This window comes from Cnephaeus nilssonii (assembly GCF_951640355.1).
Source record: "Cnephaeus nilssonii genome assembly, chromosome: 15".
NCBI lineage: Eukaryota > Metazoa > Chordata > Mammalia > Chiroptera > Vespertilionidae > Cnephaeus > Cnephaeus nilssonii.
The window spans coordinates 34,212,089-34,234,450 of record NC_137086.1 but is presented as its reverse complement, the minus strand read 5'-3'; positions in this window follow the sequence as shown (position 1 = coordinate 34,234,450).

Here is a 22,362-nt window from a genome sequence, read left to right as displayed (position 1 = left end):
CAGAACTTTATGGCCAGAGACAATCTGGCTGCTGGAATAAACAGTCTGCTACCTCGTTTACCATTCCATCATGGGCTCAAATCCTGAGAAGCTGGCGGCCGCCCACAGTAGTTCTTGTTTGGCAGGGGGAAGTCTGCCAACGTCCCATCAGGCTTGTTTCTTCAGCAGAGTTGTATAAGTTAACCGGCTTTATTGTTGGGGGTAATCTGGGGTTGTTCTTACAGGAGGACGGGACGAGGCCCCCAGAGTGTTTGCCAGCATCAGCCCTTGGCTTTACCCATTCCTGATCCTCATTAAATTGTGTGAGCTCAGCTCCCATAACAAATGGTGGGGCAGGGGGATCCTATTCAGCCAGGCCTGGCCCCGGTTAGGCCCATGAGCTAATTGCTCTAATTGAGTGGGAGGGACTGCCTTCCTCGCCATTCCATCCCTTCCCAGCCCGGTTTGGAGAGGAATGAATGGAGGCCCACTTCAGCTCCTGCTGGCAGCCCCGGTGGCCAGCTGGGCCATGGGATCCACTGCCGGGATGCACATCACCCACAGCCCTCTTCCAACTGCTGCTCTGGTCCTTTATTGTGCGAAGAGGTTTCCCAACAGTGCTCATTTGAGGCTTTGCTCTCTGGCTTTGCTTTTGGGTTGAGAAACATTCTGCTATAATTTATATATCTAGGAAACAGCATTAGAAATGTGTTAGCGTTCCGCTCTGGATGGACAGATCATTTACAACTAGCACAATATATTATCAATGTGCTGCTCTTTAGGACCTGCTATATAATAGACATGTAATGAAGCATAGGAAACATGCATTTCATTTCCAAGTCTCGAAAGGGAAGGAAAATGATTTCGGGGAGGAAAACCCATCTCAGGTGGGGGCCCAGGAGTGGAGCCTTAGGGGATAGGGGAAGGGTCTGTCTCTTTAAGACAGACTAGGAGGAAAACCAAAAGTCATCAACTCTGAAAGTAGCAAATGAGAGCCCAGAGCTGTGGAGCTAATGTGCAAACTTGTTTCTGTCCTCTATGGCGCCATCATTTATTCAGGAGGTAGAAGCAGAAGATGGGGACTTGCATTTGCTTGATACTCAATTATACATTAGTGTACATCACTTGGCAATCTGTTCATATCAATTTAATTGGATTTTAATATTGCCTCTGATCTTGTTGTCCAATTAACAGTACTGGCTGGCAATAAAGCAGAACCACACACTATGTAACACCTTTGATCCCTGCCATATGGAGCTCTTCCATTGATTACCACATTTTCAAAAAATTTCACTCTCTCAATATGGGCTGTGATAAATGGGAGAAAAAGCACATCCCTGATGTGATAAAAATTTCACTTCAACTCGCAACTTCATTTATTTTGTTGACATTCGGCTCTGATTAAGAACAATAAAAAAATCATGCCCTGAATATCATATGCAAATACAACCCTGGGCATGAATCTAATCATGCCATGGGAGCATTACCATGACTAGCCTGGCATCGGCTCAATTTTTTTTAAAGTGACAGCATACACTTCTGGGCTTGCCGTGCAAAGTAGTCGCCACCGCTATGTCATTTAATAAACATCTGATGTTTCGGTTCCCACCAAGGCATGGAGAACGCCTTTGCATTTCTGTCTGTTATTTCCAGGCCTCTGTGTTCAGGTGATGTCTGGTATTGACCCTCCCCTATCTCTGTTCTCCTACACCCTGTTCCAGGAGAGCCAAGCAGCTGGGAGCTAGGGGATGAGGTTCCTGGGTGACCCCTCATGCTCCTGCCTCCTCTTGAGGCCACCCCACAGAATGGGTCGGGGGATGGAGCTTTGATTTGGAAGGGGCTGCAACCCCAAGGACAGGACCTGCCTGCTCTAGGAAGCTTTTGAACGTGTGTGCGCGCCAGCTTCCTGTTTGCCTCTTGGAGTTATGCAAGCAATTACAGCTTAATGCCCTGGAGACACTCCCAAATGACAGGATTAACCCCCAAGGGAAACGGGCTTCTGTTGTGAAGGATTACATCAACCTTCTAAAAAGCCCTTCCACAGCTCTGAGGCATCGCTGATACTTTTCATGCCTTGACAAGAAGGTTGCCAGTGGCCAGAGCTGGGAAATGCCAGAGAGGCCCCTGTCTGATCTGTGGGCGCTGCTCTCACCACCTTTCCTGTTCATCCTGCTCTGGGACAGACTCCCTGCACAGGTGCTGCTGGGTGCTACGTAGCCTGTGCTGGGGGGTGTGACTCCCAGCACTCCCACCGGGACCCAGGAGAGAGAGAGGGTGGCCGCCAGGGCTTCCCCGGAATCCCAGCCACTTTGGAATATGGGAGGGGGGCTAAGGCTTTTGGTTACACACGTCATAAATTATTTCTTGACCATTAGCCGTGTTTCTGCCTCATAACTGTTCTTCAGGCATATTAAATCAGTGAGAAGGAAGAGCATGCTAGGACATCTGGGGCTGCCAGATAATTCAGTTAATTTCTATTCCCTTGAACCTGGAGGTGTTAATTTGGAAGCACAACAGAAGAGTCTGAAGAATGCTAATACGTCATTTGAATGATTAATGCAATCAGGGGGACTGGGGGGACCTCTGTTTACTCTTTAATTTTGACATGGCACAGCAAGGAGGAGAGTGGCTAATTTACCAAAGTTAAGGGCAAGTTGGTTTCATTTCAGTCACGTGGCCTCAGCTGGGGCTTGGGGAGCTGGGGTGACTCAGAAGGGCTGTATCAGCCGACGGGGGCCAGTTTTGTTCATATAATGGCTACAGCCAGGAAAACAGACGAAATTGTTTGTGATCTGATGAGCCCTGTCCTCTTGGGTGAGGACGCTCCCAGAAGCTACTGGGAACAGCAAGCAGAGGAAGAATCCAAAGAAAAAAAGAAAGAAAAAGAAAGACAGACAGAAAGCGAGCCTGGAAAAAACAGCTGAAAATAGGTGATAGCCTTGTAAATGTTCATGTATTTTTATCTGACATTTCCAAATTGAGTGGCTTTCTTTAAATGAAGGAAAATATTTCCAAATTTATTTAAATGGAACCTTATTAGGGAAAGCTTAGGGTTGAGCAACTATTTAAAAATATATATTTGAGGAGAGAAGCAAAGGAAGACATTTAATTCTTAGCAGACTATAGGCATTTAAAGAAGCCTTGTGTCTATTTATTGCCATGCCTCTGATTAGAGGCAGCTTATGACTGTGATAACAGGAAATTTCAAAGGGCACGTTCCCCCCACCAGCCAGACACTGTAGTATCTTCTTTTTAAAACAAAGGAGGTATTGTGAGAGTGAAAGGTATTTGGCCCCAAGCACTAAACAAATTTTGGAGAGCAGAAAAAAAAACCCCTGTAATTATGTTAATAGTAAATTAATGTTTTGCAATTTACCCATATCACCTCAGAATAGGTGTTCAAAAGTACCTATTGGAGATATTCCGCGGACGGGCTGGAGAAGAAAATAAGTCAAAATGTTTAGTTCCTGGTAAAGCCTCCTGCTTAATCGACAAATGGAGCTTCCCAGTGCCAGAAATACCTCTTTTCCTGCGGTGCCTCCCAGACACTGCTGAGAGAAGCTGGGATGTGGGGCCACCTACCTGAATGGTTCCCGTGGTGTGGAGTTTCCTGGTTTGTAAACGACCTGGATGGATTACTACCTGAAGTTCTTTGATGCTGACTAGTCCCGTCTTCCTGGTTGTATAACAGTGTTACCTGCCTTTGGCTTTCGTCTGAGATGATCCATGGAAGTCTCAGTTCAGATAGGGCCCTGAGTTGAATAGAACTCATTTTGATTTGCGTGGAAAGGTTTGTCAGTCAGTGCACATGAAATTCTTTGCCTAAGTCTAACCTGTAGATTAACAAACACTTACTGCGGCACTTTATATGCCAGGAAATGTGCCACGTCCTTTCTGGAATATAAGTTTTTTTCTCCATGAATTCTCAAAACTACCCTGAGCATAGGGGTTATTACCATATTTGCTGATGAGTACTAAGTAACTTGCCTAAGTCGTAGTTCAGGGGGGCACATTTTTCTGACCTGGCTGTTCTAAGTGCAACTGTGACGTAGACCAGTTCCCCTGGGTACCCCAGGCACCCTCTCTTGTATATTTCCCCTTCTTCAGTGATATTTACTCTTCCCTTCAGGCATTCAGTATTTTTTTTTCTCCATGCTCTATGTTTTCATCAAAACCTTTTTTCAAAAAAAGATCTTATATTAGTCATGTATTCCTTAGTATGAATTTAAACCCAAGTCAGAAACTGCTAGACTACATGTGATTCTTCTTGATTAAGTCTCAAAGGATCTCAGTATTTTAAATGTTGTAGCTAATAATGGAATAAAATATTCTACCTGCCTTTTCAAGTAGCTGAGGCATTAATGAGTAGGAACAATTAGGGCAGATTTGCTTTAATCTTTCAAGTAAAGTAAATGTTGGCTTTCTCTGTCATACACCAGCTAGAAGCACTCTAGAATCCAGCATTTCTGATAAGCCTTATTATGGATAATGGAAATTATCAAGCCTAGATGCTGCCTGAAATCTATCTTTACTGATCTTCCAAGAAGCATTATTTATCATTTGCCGTTATTCCTCAAGATGACTAATCCCATCTTCCTGGCTCTATAACAGTGTTCCCTGCCTTTGGCTTTTGGCCTGAGATGATCCATGGAAGTCTCAGTTCAAATAGGGCCCGGAGTTGAATAGAACTCATTTTGATTTTCGTGGAAAGGTTTCTTGGTGCACATGAAGGCCTAGATGGTGTCCACAATTTCTTCCAGCTAAAAGTTCTGTGAGATCTTCCATCTAAAACTGTAACTGGGTCCATGGTTCTAAACCTGTCTGTGTACCATCATTGGAGCTTTGTTAATATATCTTTTCAATCAGTTTCTCTACGAGTGAAGTTTGAGAATCCGTATTTTTATAAAACCTCTCCAGTGATTGTGATATACCCATTCTATGGACTGACATTTGGGCACTGCCACTATAGATGATGCGATTCAGAGATTTATTTTAATAGTAGGAATGTGCAAGTTGCAATGATTGCTATTTCTATTAGAGCCTCATAAATTCATTTTTAATTAGCTAAAATTTTTTGATGAATTTTTTCTTTTAATTTTTGCTGTTTCATTATCAGGCTTCTAAATAGTGCAGTGGAGTACTGCCCACATCCAGGCTTGAAGGCCCTGTTCTGACTGGGTTCAAATGTTGAACACACAAGTTGGTCAGCTGTGTGGCCTTGACTGAAACATTTAGCAAGGGCCAATAATTTTATGTTATCTTCTGTAAAATCAGTGTAGGAATTCCTACCTTAAAGAGTTGTTGAGATTCTAAGATTCTGTTATTTTTACTCAATGTTATGCACGTCAGGTATTGAGTACCTACCATGGACCAGTTGGTATAAAATTAAGTGGAAAGGGAGAACTAGTACATCTTGAGGAACCAAGATGGCGGCATAGTTAAACAACTAAACTGCCGCCACGCACAACAATTTCAAAAATACAACTTAAAGACAAAACGTCTACCACCCAGAACCACAGGAAAGCTGGCTGAGTGGTAAATTTACAACTAAGAAGGAAAAAGAAAGGAGAACAAATGTGGAAAAGCTGAGGTCCGGAGGCGCTTGAAGCGGGCTGGTGGCCGGCAACTGGGCGCGTGGCTTTTTTTCCAACCTGAAGGGAGATAAGCTCCCAATCACTCTGAAATCCGGTTTCTGGGGACACGTGGGGGACCCAGACACCTACGGGGAGAAGCTGGACTCTCGGCCATCAGGTCAGAAAGTGAGAGTGACTTTCTTGCAGAGGTGCGCCCAGCAATCAGTGTTTACTGCGCTGGAGCGTGGGACGCGAGGACTTGGAAACGCGGAAAGGCAGAGACGGCTGATGGCAGCCATCGCTTTTGCCATGCCCTAGCCTAGTGACGCCCTGAGACCCCGCCCCGCCCTGAGGCCCTGCCCCGCACATTCTACAAACCCGTCTAGGATCCACACAGCGGCTTTTGCATATAAATGGCCTGTTCTGTGGAAGCTTAACCAAATAAACTACAGCTCCAGTCAGACTGTTCCAAAACCGCCAAACCCCAAGCAAAGAGGAGAGAACTAGTTCTTGCTGTAGCTCCTGCTGGGTGGCCTCAGACAGTAGCTGACCTGCACTCCATTGGAGATCCAGAATCTAGGGTATCTAGTGGTCGGTGTGAAACGACACCAGATTTCAACCACTCTCATAAGGGACACATTCAAGAGGCAGACTCAGTGAGTGCCAAAGCCCTACTGGAACAAGTCCCACCCCATGAACGTGTCTCCAGCACAGCAATTCTTCCGTTATAGACACAGCGGGTCCTCACAGCCAATTGGCCTGGAGGTCAATTCCTCCCAGTGACACCAACAACAATCAAGACTTAACTACAAGGCTGTACACACAGTCCACAAAGGGGTGCACTAAGAGCGTCCACCTCAGGTAACTGGGAGGCTGACCCATTGAACCAATAGGACACGTAGCACACAAAGCTACCCTACCAACTCAGGGAAGCAGTGAAAATGAGGAGGCAAGGAAACAGATCCCAAACGAAAGAAATGGAGGAGAACAAACGAATGGACATAGAGTTCAAAACCACGGTTATAAGGTTTTTCAAGAATTTCATGGAAAAGGCCGATAAATTTAATGAGACCCTCGAGGATATGAAAAAGGACCAACTAGAAATTAAACATACACTGACTGAAATAAAAAATATTATACAGAGACCCAGCAGCAGACTAGAGGAACGCAAGAATCAAGTCAAAGATTTGGAATATAAAGAGGCAAAGGACACTCCTCCAGAGAAGCAAGAAGAGAAGAGAATTCAGAAAGTTGAAGATAGTGTAAGAAGCCTCTGGGACAACTTCAAGTGTACCAACATCAGAATTATGGGGGTGCCAGAAGAAGAGAGAGAGCAAGATGCTGAAAACCTATTTAAAGAAATAATGACCGAAAACTTCCTCCACCTGGTGAAAGAAATAGACTTACAAGTCCAGGAAGCACACAGAACCCCAAACAAAAGGAATCCAAAGAGGACCACACCAAGACACATCATAATTAAAATGCCAAGAGCAAAAGACAAAGAGAGAATCTTATAAGCAGCAAGAGAAAAACAATTAGTTACTTACAAGGGAGCACCCATACGACTGTCAGCTGATTTCTCAACAGAAACTATGCAGGCCAGACGGGAGTGGCAAGAAATATTCAAAGTGATGAATAGCAAGAACCTACAACCAAGACTACTCTACCCAGAAAAGTTATCATTCAGAATTGAAAGGCAGATAAAGAGCTTCACAGATAAGAAAAAGCTAAAGGAATTCATCACCACCAAACCAGTATTATATGAAATGCTGAAAGGTATTCTTTAAAAAGAGGAAAAAGAAGAAAAAAGTAAAGATAAAAATTATGAACAACAAATACATTCCTATCAACAAGTGAATCTAAAAGTCAAGTGAATTAAAAATCTGAAGAACAGAATAAACTGGTGAACACAATAGAATCAGGGGCATAGAATCGGAGTGGATTGATAATTCTCAGGGGGAAAGGGGTGTCTGTGTGGGGGGTACAGGAAGAGACTGGACAAAATCATACACCTATGGATAAGGACAGCAGGGGGGAGGTAAGGGCAGAAGGGAAGGTGGGAACCGGGTGGAGGGGAGATATGGGGGAGAAAAAAGGAGAAACAATTGTAATAATCTGAACAATAAAGATTTATTTTAAAAAAATTAAGTGGAAAGGCAAGATGAATAAATAGAATCACGGTTTCTGAAAGTCATCTAAAGCAGTGTTTTACTTTTCTTACCACAATCCCCATGTTACACATAGGCACATATGTACACACAGACAACTGAAACAAAGTTTCACAAAACAATTTTTATCCTTGCTGTGTTTAATGCACTTAGAAATTTTACTTTCTGTTCATTAAACAATACTGACCATGACCCTTACATTGATTTTCTGGGTCACAAATGGGGGATTACCTGTTCTAGACCACTCTCTTCCCCAATTCCTCTACCAAACCCTCAACATGACCATTCAACCCCTGTGTGGTGGGAAACTCTTTGAAGTCATGAAAAATATTTTTCAATTCACTATAGCTAATATTAATTAAGCATCAACTATTAACAAAGCAATCAACTATCTTTACACTGCACATTTTCTCTAAAGACCTATAAACTGATTATTTGGGGTGCTGATTGGGTTTCCATAGTACCCCCTTCCACTGGTCCTTGGCTGTGTAGGACCTATTCTGATACTGCTTTCTGTTCCAGACTATAAAGTTTCATTCCTATCAAAACTCAGCTGCCCAGGGACGCAGTATTGATAAGCTCGTTACAGCCAACAGGTTCTTGACTGACAATGACATGTGTTGCTCTGCATCTTAAGAATAACCTTTGAAGGCTAAAACAAGGACTTTTTGTTTTATTAGACCAAGCTAGTAAAGAGAGAAATTGGCTCATGACAGAATGTTGGAACCATTTAAAACTACTTCTACTCTTGGGAACTAGGACCAAGAACGTAAACTGAGCGGGTAGTTCTATGTTGGAGTCTGATTGGACTGGTGGTGTATCCTGTTATGGTTCCTCTGAACGTACAAACTATAAGGGGTGGATTCATTAGACATTTGTTTTCATCTAGAGGGCAGATGAGAGGACTGTTCACATATGCATTCTGAAGTATGAGGCATGATCCAGAATAGATTCTTGGCTGAGGAGTGCATTAGTAATGACCACATAATTCACGTTTGAGGTGATGACAGTGCACTTATGTAGGGGAAGCACGGTGTCTGAAACTCGGATGTGTGCCAGGTTACCACCAGGGTTAGATTTCTTCATATTGATTACATAGATTGTTAATTGAATTAGTTGTGTTGCCAATTAAGCACTGATCCAAAAGAACTGCTGATTTTTAAAATATCAAATATAAGTTTGCTGATTTGATTTGGAAGCCCCATGGATGTCCTTGTTAAGCCATAGGGGCATTTATGATGCCTTCTTATTGGGGTTGAGGTGTAATAGTCAGCAAGATTAACTCTTTAAATCTGCACTGATATCGAATTAACTATGAATAAGTGGGGAGGAAGATAACACATACAGAAATATATTCACACAAAGTAGAAAGGGGGAAGTTGTGGAAAGGAGGGGGAAGAGGACAGAGAGGCAGAGAAAGGGAAGCAATAGATGGAGACTGACTAGTTCTAGACATGATGGAACCTAGGGGCTTTCTAGGGATGCACACCAACAAATGTGTACTAATCTTTAGTACATATTGTTATACCACTACGTAATATATTTAAGTAGGAAGATGGTAATAATAAAAAGAGTTCTGGTGTAAGGATCAACCAGTTGTGTGACATTGGCAAGTTCACTGACCTCTTTGAGGCAGTTTCCTTATATACACTAATAAAAGAGAAAGATGCAAATTGACCGTACCTTCACGACACCCACCAGCCAATCAGGAGTGAGTATGCAAATTAGCCCAACAAAGATGGTGGGTTAATTTGCATATGCAGGCGCTGAGCGGCTGGGGGCGGGACGCTTGCATTGTCGACGCAGGCGTTCTGCACCACCCCAGCTGCTCAGGGCCTCTGGGCAGCGTGGGAAGGCGGGGCTGGAGCTGAAAGAGGCGGTTCTGGGCCAGAGTGGAAAGGTGGTGCCGGCAGCCAGGGAAAGGAAGGCCCATTCTTGCACGAATCTTCATGCATCGGGCTTCTAGTCTATATATATAAAGAGCCAAGATCGTAACATCCACAACGACCAGAGGCTCAACCTAATGCCAGACTGCGTGCACAACAGGCGAGCGGGCTGAATTGCTGACATCTTGGAGAGAGAGAGAGAGGTGGGACTGATCAGCAGCGGCAGTGCCTCGCCAGCAGCCAAGCCTCTCTCTCTCAGAGGTCAGCAGTTCAGCCCGCTCACCAGCAGCCTGGGGAGGCTGCTGATCAGCCCCGCCTCTATGATCAGGCCCGGAGATAGGCCCGGGGATGCTGACTGGCATAGTAACTGACCAATCAGAACCAAATCTGGGTGAATTGCGAGGAGCCAATGGCTGCCTAGGAGGTGGGGCTTTAGACACTGACTGGCATAGAAACCAACCAATCAGAACCAAATCTGGGTGAATTGCGAGGAGCCAATAGCTGCCTAGGAGACGGGGCTTTTGAAGTGACTGGCATAGAAACTGACCAATCAGAACCAAATCTGGGTGAACTGAGAAGGCAGAACCTAAGTTGGGGGCTGAGGAGGGGTTTTAAGGACAACAGCTGTTTGGTGTAAGGTGTAAGAAAGTGATTCAATTTTTTAATGACTATTTTGGCAGTATAGTGCATATGACTGGCTATCAGTCCAGATACAGGGATTATGTGTTTTTGTCTGCCAAGAGCATCTCCTCCTGCTGAAAAAGGCTTTCCCTCCCCTCCCTCCATTTAAGCAATCCTATCCTATATAATCTATCTATACTCATAAAAGGGTAATATGCTAATTAGACTTGTCAACCAGCCATCTTCCAGACGTCCAACTTCCTTCTGGACAAAGCCATGATGGTGGGGGCCAAGGCAGAGGCAGTTAGGGGCTATCAGGTCAGCAGGGGAGGGCAGTTGGGGGTGAGATCAGGCTGGCAGGGGAGGGCAGTTGGGGGTGACCAGGTCGGCAGGGGAGGACAGTTGGGGGCAAGATCAGGCCTGCAGGGGAGGGCAGTTGGGGGAGAGATCAGGCCGGCAGAGGAGGGCAGTTGGGGGCGAGATCAGGCCAGCAGAGGAGGGCAGTTAGGGGCGATCAGGCTGGCAGGGGAGAGCAGTTAGGGACGAGATCAGGCCGGCAGGGGAGGGTAGTTACGGGCGATCAGGCAGGCAGGCAGAGGCAGTTAGGGGCAATCAGGCAGGCAGGCAGAGAGGTTAAGAGGGGGGCAAGGTAGGGGCGATCAGGCTGGCAGGCAGAGGGGTTAGGGGCGATCAGGCAGGCAGGCAGAGGGGTTAGGGGTGATCAGGCAGGCAGGCAGGCGAGTGGTTAGGAGCCAGTCGTCCCGGATTGCGAGAGGGATGTCTGACCGACTGGCAGTTGGACATCCCCCGAGGGGTCCCAGATTGGAGAGGGTGCAGGCCGGGCTGAGGAAACCCCCTCCATGCACGAATTTTGTGCACCGGGCCTCTAGTTTAGAAAATAAAAGGGTTAGGCGACAAGATTTCTCTCAGGCCTTTCTGTAGATTGAAAATGCTATTAATCTCGAGATTTATACAAGTTAGACATCAGTGAAACATTACAATGGCTTCTAAGCAATGCCTTCTAAATTCATAATGTATTCATTCAACAAATATTGAATAAGGGCCTAGTAGCATTTTAGCTCAACACGGTGGCAAAAGTTTCTCAGTTGTGCTCACTACTACTTGGCTTTTAAACTTATTCAAGCTCAATCAAACCCTAGGGCACAGCTGGCTAAGGATAGATTCTGTCACCGGAAGGAGGCAGGGTAGTTTCTGGATTGCATGCCAGGCCTACTTTAGGCCACTTCATTAACATCTTATATTAGTATGGTACATTTATTACAACAGTAATGTTGTATGTTATTATGAACTAAAGTCTACACTTTTAAGAGCACCCCCTTTCTCTGTTCTAGGATCTCATCCAGGATACCACCACACCTTTAACAGTCATATCTCCTTAGTCTCCTCTTGTCTGTGAGAGGTTCTCAGACGTTGTTTTGGATGAACAATTTTGAGGAGTACTGGTCAGGTGTATTAGAGAATGACCCTCAATTAGATTTTTTTTTCCATAATTAAGATTGGGTTATAGTTTCTGGAAAAAACACATCTCAGAGGTAAATTGCCATTTTTATTACATCACATCATATTAAGGATATGTACTATCAGCATGATTTATCACTGTTGATGATGCCCTCTTTGAATTCTCCACTCTCCCTGAATCTTCATTCCTTCACCAACCTGTAACCCCAGGCTTGGCTGACTACCCAGAAAACCAGACTGCCTTCACTTTTGAAGGAAAATTTTGTTGGACGTATAATTTCAGATTGGTGTTTTCCTTTTAATACTTTAGATATTTCCCTCCATTCTCTTTAAAAATGTTTTTATTGATTTTAGAGAGACAGTGAGGGAGAGGGAGAGAGAGATAGAAACATCAATGAGAGAGAAACATGGATCGGCTGCCTCCTCTATGCCTTCCACTGGGGATCGAGCCAGAAACCCAGGCATGTGCCCTGACCAGGAATTGAATCACTGACCTCTTGGTGCATGGGATGGTGCTCAATCCACTGAGCCACACAGGCCAGGCTCCCTACATTCTCTTACTTACATGGCTTTGATGAGAAGTTTGCTATAACTCTTAGCTCATAAATTTTCTTCTGTAGATAAGGTTTTTCTTTATTTTTTTTCCTTTTGTCTTTGGTTTTCTTCAGTTTGAATATGATATATCTAGGTGTCGAGTTTTTGTGGAATTTGTCCTGCTTGGTGTTTGCTGAGGTTCCTGGATCTGCAGTTTAGTCATTAATTTTGTTAAATCCTTGGTCATTATTGTTACTTCATTATATTATTACTTCTGCTCTCTTCTTGCTTCTCCTTCTGATACTCCATTATTTTTGTTACACTTTCTTAAATTGTCTCACAGTTTTTGGATGTTCTGTTTTTATCATTCTTTACTAGAGGCCCGGTGCATGAAATTCGTGCATGGAGGGGGGTTGTCCCTCAGCCCAGCCTGTTACCCTCTCCAATATGGGACCCCTTGAGGGATGTCCGACTGCCCGGTGGGATCGGGCCTAAACGGGCAGTCGGACATCCCTCTCACAATCCAGGACTGCTGGCTCTCCAACTGCTTGCCTGCCTGCCTTCCTGATTGCCCCTAACCGCTTCTGCCTGCCAGCCTGATCACCCCCTAACCACTCTGCTGCCAGCCTGTTTGCCCCCAACTTCCCTCCTCTGCTGGCCTGGTCACCCCTAACTGCCCTCTCCTGCAGGGTTGATCACCTCCAACTGCCCTCCCTTGCAGGCTTGGTCCCTCTCAACTGCCCTCCCTTGCAGGCCGGGTGCCTCCCAACTGCCCTCTCCTGCTGGCCATCTTGTGGTGGCCATCTTGTGTCCACATGGGGGCAGGATCTTTGACCACATGGGAGCAGCTATATTGTGTGTTGCAGTGATGATCAATCTGCATATTACTCTTTTATTAGATAGGATAGAGGCCTGGTACAGGGGTGGGGGCCAGCTGGTTTGCCCTGAATGGCGTCCCAGATCAGGTGGGGGTTCCCTTGGGGTGTGGGGCGGCCTAAGCGAGGGGCCTGTGGTGGTTTGCAGGCCGGCCATGCCCCCTGGCAACCCAAGCAGAGGCCCTGGTATCTGGAATTTATTTTCCTTCTACAATTGAAACTTTGTAGCCTGGAGCGGAGCCAAGCCTGGGGCTCCCCCCCCCCCCCCCCCGAGGCCCGCAGCCATTTGTGTTGGGGTTATAATTGAAACTTTGTTGCCTTAAGCAGGTGGGCCCAGCCAGGGTGTGCGGAAAGCTTTGCTTCCCCTGTTGCTGGCGGCAACCCTGGCCTGCTCTCTCAAGCTCTATTCTGCCACCATTTGTTTGAATTTGTTTACCTTCTATAATTGAAACTTTGTAGCTCGAGTGGAGGCTTAGGCCTGGCAAGGTCAGGCAGAAAGCTTGGCTTCCTCTGTTACCTAGGAAACCTTGCTCTCTGTGGCTGTAGCCATCTTGGTTTGGGTTAATTTGCACGCTTGCTCTGATTGGATGGTGGGCGTGGCTTGTGGGTGTGTTGGAGGTATGGTCAATTTGCATATTTGTCTATTATTAGATAGGATTCCCTTTGTATTTCAATCTGGGAAGTTTTTATTGACGTATTTTTAAAGTTACTGATTCTTTCCTTAGCAATAACTAGTCTAGTGATAAGCCCGCCAAAGCCATTCTTTATTTCTATTCCATATTTTTGATTTGTAGTATTTAATTTTATTCTTTCTTGGAGTTTCCATCTCTTTGCTTACCTTACCCATCTGTTTTAGCATTCTGTTTACTTTTCCCATGGGAGCCCTTAAAATATTAATCATAGTTATTTTTAATTCTCTGATAATTCCACTATCTGTGTAATATCTGAGTCTGATTCTTGCTTTATCTCTTCAGACTGTTTTTCTTTTCCTTTTGTTTTTTAGCATATCTTGTAATTTTTGTTGAAAGCTGGACATAATGATTGGGTAATAAGAACTTGGGTAAAGGTCTTTAGTATGAAATTTAAGTTAGTAATCAGTCTAACTTGGAGTTGGGCTGTGTTTAATGTGTGCTGTAACTTTAGGTGTCAGGAGTTTCAAATTCCTCTGGTGTCCTTCTGTTTGTCTCCTTTATCTTCTTTGGGCTTCCTTAGGAATTCCTCCTTAAGTAGAGTCTGCACCTTGCAGCTCTTTCAGTAGTAATCCACTGTTATTATACTGGAGTCTGTTGATGTGGTGGCAAGATGTCAGGGAGGGCAGGTGTTAAATAATCATAAGACAAAAACCTTAGTCTTTTAGTGGACCTGAGACCTCAAGAAATGTTTTCCTGTCCTTAGGTGAGATAGGAAAGCTAGAGAATGCTGGAGTTGGGTAATTGACCGTTCTCTTTTATGGCATAAAGCCCTATATGGGATAAGGCAAAGTGTTTTTCTTAGAGAATGGGGCTTTGTTATGGAGACTGTTCTCCATGTGTAGGTGTGTTTCACCTCCTTCTCCCCTAGCCATGAAGAGATCATTTTTGGCTTTTAGCTGTGAGAACCTGCTGGGGTCCCTAGAAGTAAAATCCACCAAACCCTGGGGCCTCCCTAAGACAGAGGCCCCTGGGAGTTCCTCAGCCTCCGGTGAGTTGTCAAAATTACCATTTCAGTGATTCTTCCAGTTTGTGGCTTCAGTGGTTTCTGCTCCAGGTGAGCAGATCTTAGCCATGACTTTGTTGATCTGTGAAGGTCTGGGTTTAGAGTTTCAAATGTATAAAAAAATACAACTACAAAGTAATTTTTTGGTCAGAAATTTTAACCAAAATGTTAATGGCTGTAAATACATCTTGTTTTGGTAAGCCTAGGCGATAATATAGTAAATAAAAAACCCAGTGAGAAAAGTCTAGACATTCATAAGACTAACACATTTCTAGCTACCGTTCATCAAAGAAAGAACACGATGCCATTTGAGTAACCAGCCACTCAAGCAACTGTTATTGCCAGTGGTGGTATGCTTAATGAAAAATTGTGTCCCCTAAAAAGTAATGTTAATGTAAAAAACCACTGAAACCTGTAAAGAATTTTTGTGAGTTTATTTGAGCCAAACTGTCGACATACCTCAACGAATTGAGATAATAGTCTGGAGAATGGTGGGTTACATCTGTATTTATACATTGCAATCAAAGGAAGGGACATAGGTGGGTTACATGAAATCCATTGGTGATAGACTAGAGAGGTGGGAGAAAGCAAAGTGGGGGTGGGGGAAGCCCTGGGATTGGATAAAAAGTAAAATGATAGACATATACTTAGGTGGGTGCAGGAATAATTAACATGATAATAATGAAGGAATTTGTGGAAGGAATTTGTCCTGGCACCCAGCACATTAGGTTGTGCCCCAAGGGGTCCAGAAAAAGGGAAGTTACAAGTTACCCGGACATTTCAAGGGTCTGTTGTTATAGATGCAAAAAGACAGATAGGCTCAGTTAAGGTAAAGGTTGACCTTGTCAGTGAAGATACCAGCCTAGGACATAACTACCCACCATAACTGTTTTTAGTTAAACTTTAATTTCAGACCATCCTTTGTGGTTACTGTAGGTCTCTGAGTTTGCAAGACTGCCATGCAGGCCTTCCCTGAGCTTGTCAGGTTAGCATGTGGCCCCTTTCGTCCACAATAAGCAATTGATTATGTCCTAGGGTATTATGAAAACTTAATACAGTAGTAGAATTTCCCTTGTTCCATAAAATGTAATAGCTGCCTATAACCCATTGTCAAATGAGGCAGGGAGCAGCTAAATAAATAATAAAACAAATTAGAATGCTAAATGGTATTGAATCACATATTCTTATATGCATAAAGGATTAGCATGTTGATTTATTATATAAAAGTTGTAACTTTCCATTGGTATCCTGTTAGCCAGGAAAAGTCAGTGTCATTTCCCAACATGCTCCATGTAGTCATCAGCTCTTACTCACAGTTACCGTCTCTCATGAATTCCCAGCGTACAGCCATCCACCTGGAAGGAAACCCTTGGAATATAAAGGGGCACATTGCAGATGAAAGGTCACCAAGAAATATTTGCAACGAGGAACAGCAAGTTGTGACCACTCTTCAGATCTGTACCTGTCAGACAGAGGTTGACACCTGTGACAGGTACATTCTGATTTCCACATGCCTTGTGCAAAATCAGACGTGCTCACAGCAGCATGGCAGCCAAATGTCAAGTGCTTCACCTCTCAGCATGGCGACAGTCAGAAACCCTGGCTGGAAAGGCACTTGGATTCACCTTTGAAGTGCACACCGTGCAGGAGAGCCCGCCCAGGAGAGGGTCCTGATAGGCCGTGTCCAACAGTAGGGGTGAGGAGTCATGCATGCTGCCCCTTCTTGTTCCCAGTGCTCCCCATTCCAGCACCTCCTTGACCTGGCCCTGTTCATGGGAGAGGTTGACACTGAGGCTGCTGGAGGGACGGCAAGGGTGTATCTTTTCTCCTTGCTGTTCCAAGTGACGTTTAGAGAGAGAAAGGAGGATGGATGGATAATTTCAGAGCAGGCTGGAAATCTTCTGACAAACTAGATTGTTCCTTGGAGTTCAGGAGCTCTCCCAAGGGAGGGAATGTTGATAAAAATGGAATTTCTAGAACTTTTCAAATCAGGATCTAGGTCTTGGTTGGCATTATTGTTTAGGTCAGTGATGGGCAACCTCTTGAGCTTGGTGTGTCAAACTTCGCCAAAAAACTGAGCATAACTCGGGTAGTGTGTCACTTTGAGGAAAAAACATTATTTCTCAAATGTTTCATCCTCAGGAGCAGCAAGTGTTTCATCCTCGGCATGCGGCCACCTCAGCGGCCGCGTGTCATCAGAAATGGCTACGCGTGTCAGTGCTGACACGCGTGTCATAGGTTCGCCATCACTGGTTTAGGTGGAAACTTCAGATGGATCCATAAGAAGTAGGCATTCCAGGACCAGAGCTATTCCTGAAGGGAAGGAATGTTCTTTCACCCCCTCAGAGGCGACTCTGGGCCTTTAGGAATACATCCCAGATCACTAGGGCATGAAACTGTGGGACTGGTGTCTAACTTCCAGAAGGCTGATGGCTTTCTCCTGCGGTGGGGTTGCAGGGTCCATGTACTTTCTCTTGTGAAGGGTAGGTATGAGAGGTCTCCTAGAAGAGACTGTGGTCTGAGGCTTCTGAGACTGAGATGCTGACTGCTCTCTTAGCAGAGACATAAGCAGAGAGTTTAGGAGATAATATTGCCCTGACTCCCTGAAGAACTGCTTTTCTTGAAATGTTCTGTAGGGTAAGCATTGATACAGGAAATATCTCTGTGCAGTGTGTCCTTAGTCTGTTATTATAAGGATTTTTTAAAATTTGTGAACATAGCAAATCTCATAAGTTAATTTCTTCTTCTTTTCTTCTTTCTTCCCTTCTGCCCTCCCGCCTTCCCACCCACCCTCCCTCCCTCCCTCCCTTTTCCCTCCCTCCTTTTCTTCATTCCTTTTTTTCTCCCTTCCTCCCTCCCTCCTCCCTCCCTCCTCCCTTCCTCATCCCTCCCTCCCTCCCTCCCTCCCTTCCTCCCTCCCTCCCTCCCTCCTTTCCTTCCTCCCTTCCTCCTTCCTTCCTCCCTTCCTCCTTCCTCCCTCCCTTCCTTCCTTCCTTCCTTCCTTCCTTCCTTCCTTCCTTCCTTCCTTCCTTCCTTCCTTCCTTCCTTCCTTCCTTCCTTCCTTCCTCTTTTAGATCAATGCTAGAAAGCTCAGAACCCCAGATCTGTGGCCACCAGACATAAAAACATGCATCATTAAGACATACATTTTTCTTGGCTTCAATTTTGACCCCTTTTGTTATCTTGGAATTGTACAGAGGCTAAGATAGCCAACTTCTGTTTTTTTCAGGAGGAAGGCCTACATGAACACGCAAATTAGTAAATGAGCTTTTTCACTTAGACATCTTAGACATCGAGCCTGGGACTTAAGCTTTTAGTAATTAGCTCTGGGAACTAGCTAGAACAGAACATAAACTTCTGTGGGCCCAAGTGAAAAGCCAAAGGGCCTGATTGATGACGACAGGGGAAGCTAGGCCTGGCGAGAATCTGACCCACTGATTTGGAAGCGCTCATTGTTCTGTTAAGTGCTGGAAAGAGTGTGGACTTTGATGTTGGGAAGACTTTGGGGTTTCTGGTACTGCCACTTACGTGAACTTTAGCAGACACTGAACCTCACTAGGGCCTCAGTTTCCTCATCAGTAAAATGGGAATGGTATCATGCCCATGGTTGCTATGAGAATTAAATCAAAGAGTCTCTGTAGCACTCAACATGTTGGTTCCTCATTGCCTGTTCTCTTCCATGAGGTTGGGATCAACATGTTTTTCAAATCTCTGGAAAGATGTGGATGCTCATTTCTTCCTTTGAAACAATCCTGGCACCCTGGGGACTTGTCCGGAAATTCAGCTCATGTTCGAGCCTGTTTAAGGGGCTTTTGCTTTCATCTTCAGGGGCCAAATGCCAGTGGCTGCTTTTAATGAAACCAAATCCTCCCCAGTTCTGTGTGATTTGGGGATTTGCTTCCCCAGCCTGGGCAGCAGTCGGATACATTCCGTTTTCTTTATTTTCTAAGTGACCTCAGAGCACTTTGTGATTCTAAAACTGACCTACTGGGAGAAACAAAATAAACTCTTCCATTTCATCTCTCCTTCTCTGGATGTATTTGGAATGATCTGACTTTATATGCTACCATCAAGCTTACTGGCTCCAGAGTGATAACAACTTAATATAAGTACATTTATGGGATACATATTCTGGAAGGCTCTGCAGTATGTCCTGCACAGACTGATACCTTCTTCAGCCATTGCTGGTGCAGGAGCCAAACGTGGATGAAATAAGTAAAAATTACAGGAAAAACCAGCTCCCAGGGGATACATATTCCATTTCTATTCCTCATTAATAAATTATAGTCTCTTCTCTTTAGAAACAGGGTGTCAGGATAGCACAATAAGTCCATAATTTGGTACTTTCCTGTGGACTGATTTTGGGGAGAAGGTGGTTTTATAATGAGAAAACAGTGAGGTTTGTGTATTAGTTTAAATTTGGATGCTTCTTTTTTCTCTCTGCTTCTCTCTGTGGATCTCTGCAGCTGATAGGTCTCCCTCCACCTCACCTCATGGGAGAGGCCCACTGTCTGTGATCACCGACCCGCCCTCACATATACACATCCTGGGCATTTCAGTTTGACCACAAATAATTTGGGCTCCACTTTTTCCTGCTGAGCCTGGGGCCAGGGTCTGTCCCATTTGGGCCATTTCCTTCTACAAGGCCACTGTCTTGTAGGCAGTGGTTCCATAGCTCAGACTCCAGCTTGGGTTTGACTCCTTCCCTTACTGGCTGGGTGACTTTGGGCCAATTACTTAATGGCTTTGTGGTGCAGTTTTCTTTCAAATGGGGATAGTAAAGGCATCTGCTTCAAAGGGTTGTTCTGAGGATTGAGTGAAGTACATTGCTGGCATATTTCAAGCACTCAACATATTAACCATCACCACCATTATTGTCAAGTCTGTTTGCCTGTGTACATTCACGAGATGCACTATTTTTTTCTCAGGGAGTATGGGCATTAGAATGGACTCTTCAAGAGCTTCAAAATTAACAAAACCTTGGACAATGTTCTCAGCTTTTCATGCTGCCCCAAAGGAATATAAGATCTTCAGGGAGGAGGTGGATGGATGAAGGTCAGGAGTCTCTGCTTTGTCTGTATCTTTCTTGTATCAACTAATTTGTCTCCTGGGCTTAACTATGGCCGCTCCTCTTGGGCAGAAAGCTCCTTCCAACCTATACTCCATACCAATGCTGTGCTACACTTCCGAAATCCTGCTTTAACCTTGCTATTTCTCTTCTTCAAACATGGTGAGCTTCATACAATGTGGGTCTTCCTGTGCATGACAGATTTGCTTTCAGGTACTTATAAAATCTGGTCTCTGAGCCTTCCTGACTGGGTCTTGGTACGCTCACTAGGAACACAGGAATTTAAACCCTACTATGTGCTAGGTTCTTTCCTAGGCCCTGGGACAAAACTATAAACCTGATAAGGTTTCTGCTGCCTTGGAATTTAGAGTCTAGTGGGAAAGACAAACTGTGCCAAGTAGACAAATTAACAAGGCAATTTCAGATAGTGATAAGTGCTATGAAAAATGTAAATTGGGCAATGTGATTGGGGGTTGGGATGAATAGCAATATTACTTTCTGGAATCATAGAAGGTCTCTTTGAGGAAGTGACTTTGGGATTAACATTGAATGGGAATCATGGGAAAATCATAGGGAGGAGTTCTACCTCTCTCCTCTCTAACTAGAATGCCAGGTTTTGGTTGAAGATTGGATGGAAGGGACTATATGGGTCATACTCACAATACAGAATTGGGATACTGTCTGCTATGGACTGAATTGTGTCCCTTGCCCTCCACCCCAAATTTATATGTTGAAGTCCCAATCTTTAGTCATCTCCAGGCCTGAGTCATGGCAGCAACATTAACTGATATTGCAACCTTCCCCTCCCTTTGCAACCATTAGCTCCATTCCTGCTGATGTGAAGCATTTGTGAAGCAGCAACCATCGTTGCTCGTCAGCATCCTTCACAGGATTTGAACCACTGACCTTACCATTACGAATGAGTCAGATTATAGACAAGTGTTCTTACTTACATGCCCAGACTGTCCGTGTATAATTAACAGTGAGTTACTATAATGATGATGATATGAGGCGCTCAAGGGCCTTTGGAATTTGAGGCCTATAAAAATATAACATTATTATTATTGTCATTACTATAATCAGGTACAGATATCTGGATAAAAAGGCCATTTCTCACTGGTGTAATAACACATGATTATAAAAGTACCTAAAAACCTTTATTTTTTCTCTTTTAGGAAGGTGACCATTGAGTCATTATCATAGAAACTAAAGCACCTTAAATATTCTATCTAGAATCCACATGGAAATGCACGCTATCTTTTTTCCTGTGCATGTTCTCACTGGCTCCAAATAAATGGCTGATGAGGACTGAGCCTTTGGCACTTGGTCTTGGAGATAAGACATTGGAAACATCAGTTTTGGGAGAAGGGAATCATCTATAAAATATAATCAGCTTATAATGGCACAGCTACCTACAATGGGCAAGTTTCAAAAGTGGGGTTCAGAACATGTGTGCTGTACTTGGAGGAGTGCATGTCCTATGAATAAGGAGAATTTTATTAGCCGAAAATGTAATAAAATTCTAAGCCAATTTGAAGGGCGTGTGTAACAGGTGGGGCCAATGTTCTAAGTGGTCATGAATTATTTGAAAGCTCTCTCCATAGGTACAAAGAGAAGGCCTAATACCATGGGCCTTAAAGAGGTAACCCAGTTAAAGAAAATTGCACAAGATCTGACAAACACTGCCTGATAAATAGTATGATGATGTGTCTCATATGTCAATCATTTTCTTTCCTCCATCCCTTCTTTTTCTTTCTAATATTTTAATTGATTTTCAGAAGTTTTTAAAGGAATTTAGAAGTAAAATCTCCCAATGAGCACCATTAAATCTGCTTCCTCCCAGGATGGGGAAACCGAGGTAAATGGGCTACCTAATGCACAAAGGAACAGAACTGTCCTTCTCTTCTTTCTTCCTCCTCTTCTCTCTCTGCAGCCCTATCACACTTTGCTCACGAGCCAGAGAAGGAAAAGGGTGAAGCAGATTGCAGAGGAATCTTTTGGAACTTAAAGCAGATTCTGAGGAAGTATGGTAATTCTGAAAAATTGTAATCTCACTGGTGATTTCAGTATCTAGGGGCTTATGAAGAACGTGAAGTCAGAAACAGAGGGATTAATTGCCAAAGCTCTGAGCGCTGCATACATAGTCTAGTTGGACACAGGCTACTCACTCAAATACCCACGTGAAGAGAGCAGAGTAGGTGAGGACTCAGTCCACCAAACAGACCAGGGTACGTGGGAGTCTATTTGTTGCCAAGCCTATTGAAAGCTCCTTTCACTTCTTTCAAGTTCTTATCCATAAACTAGGCTTAACACGAATAATATGTCTGTACAATTAAATCAACAAAAAATAAACTTGCATGCTGTCCTCAAAACCTTTCCCCAAAGTGAACCTGAAAATCTGAAAACTAATAAATTAACTGGTTGAGAGAACAAATTTTCAGCTGGTCATTTAACATCATAGGGCACCTAAAAAAACCAAATATT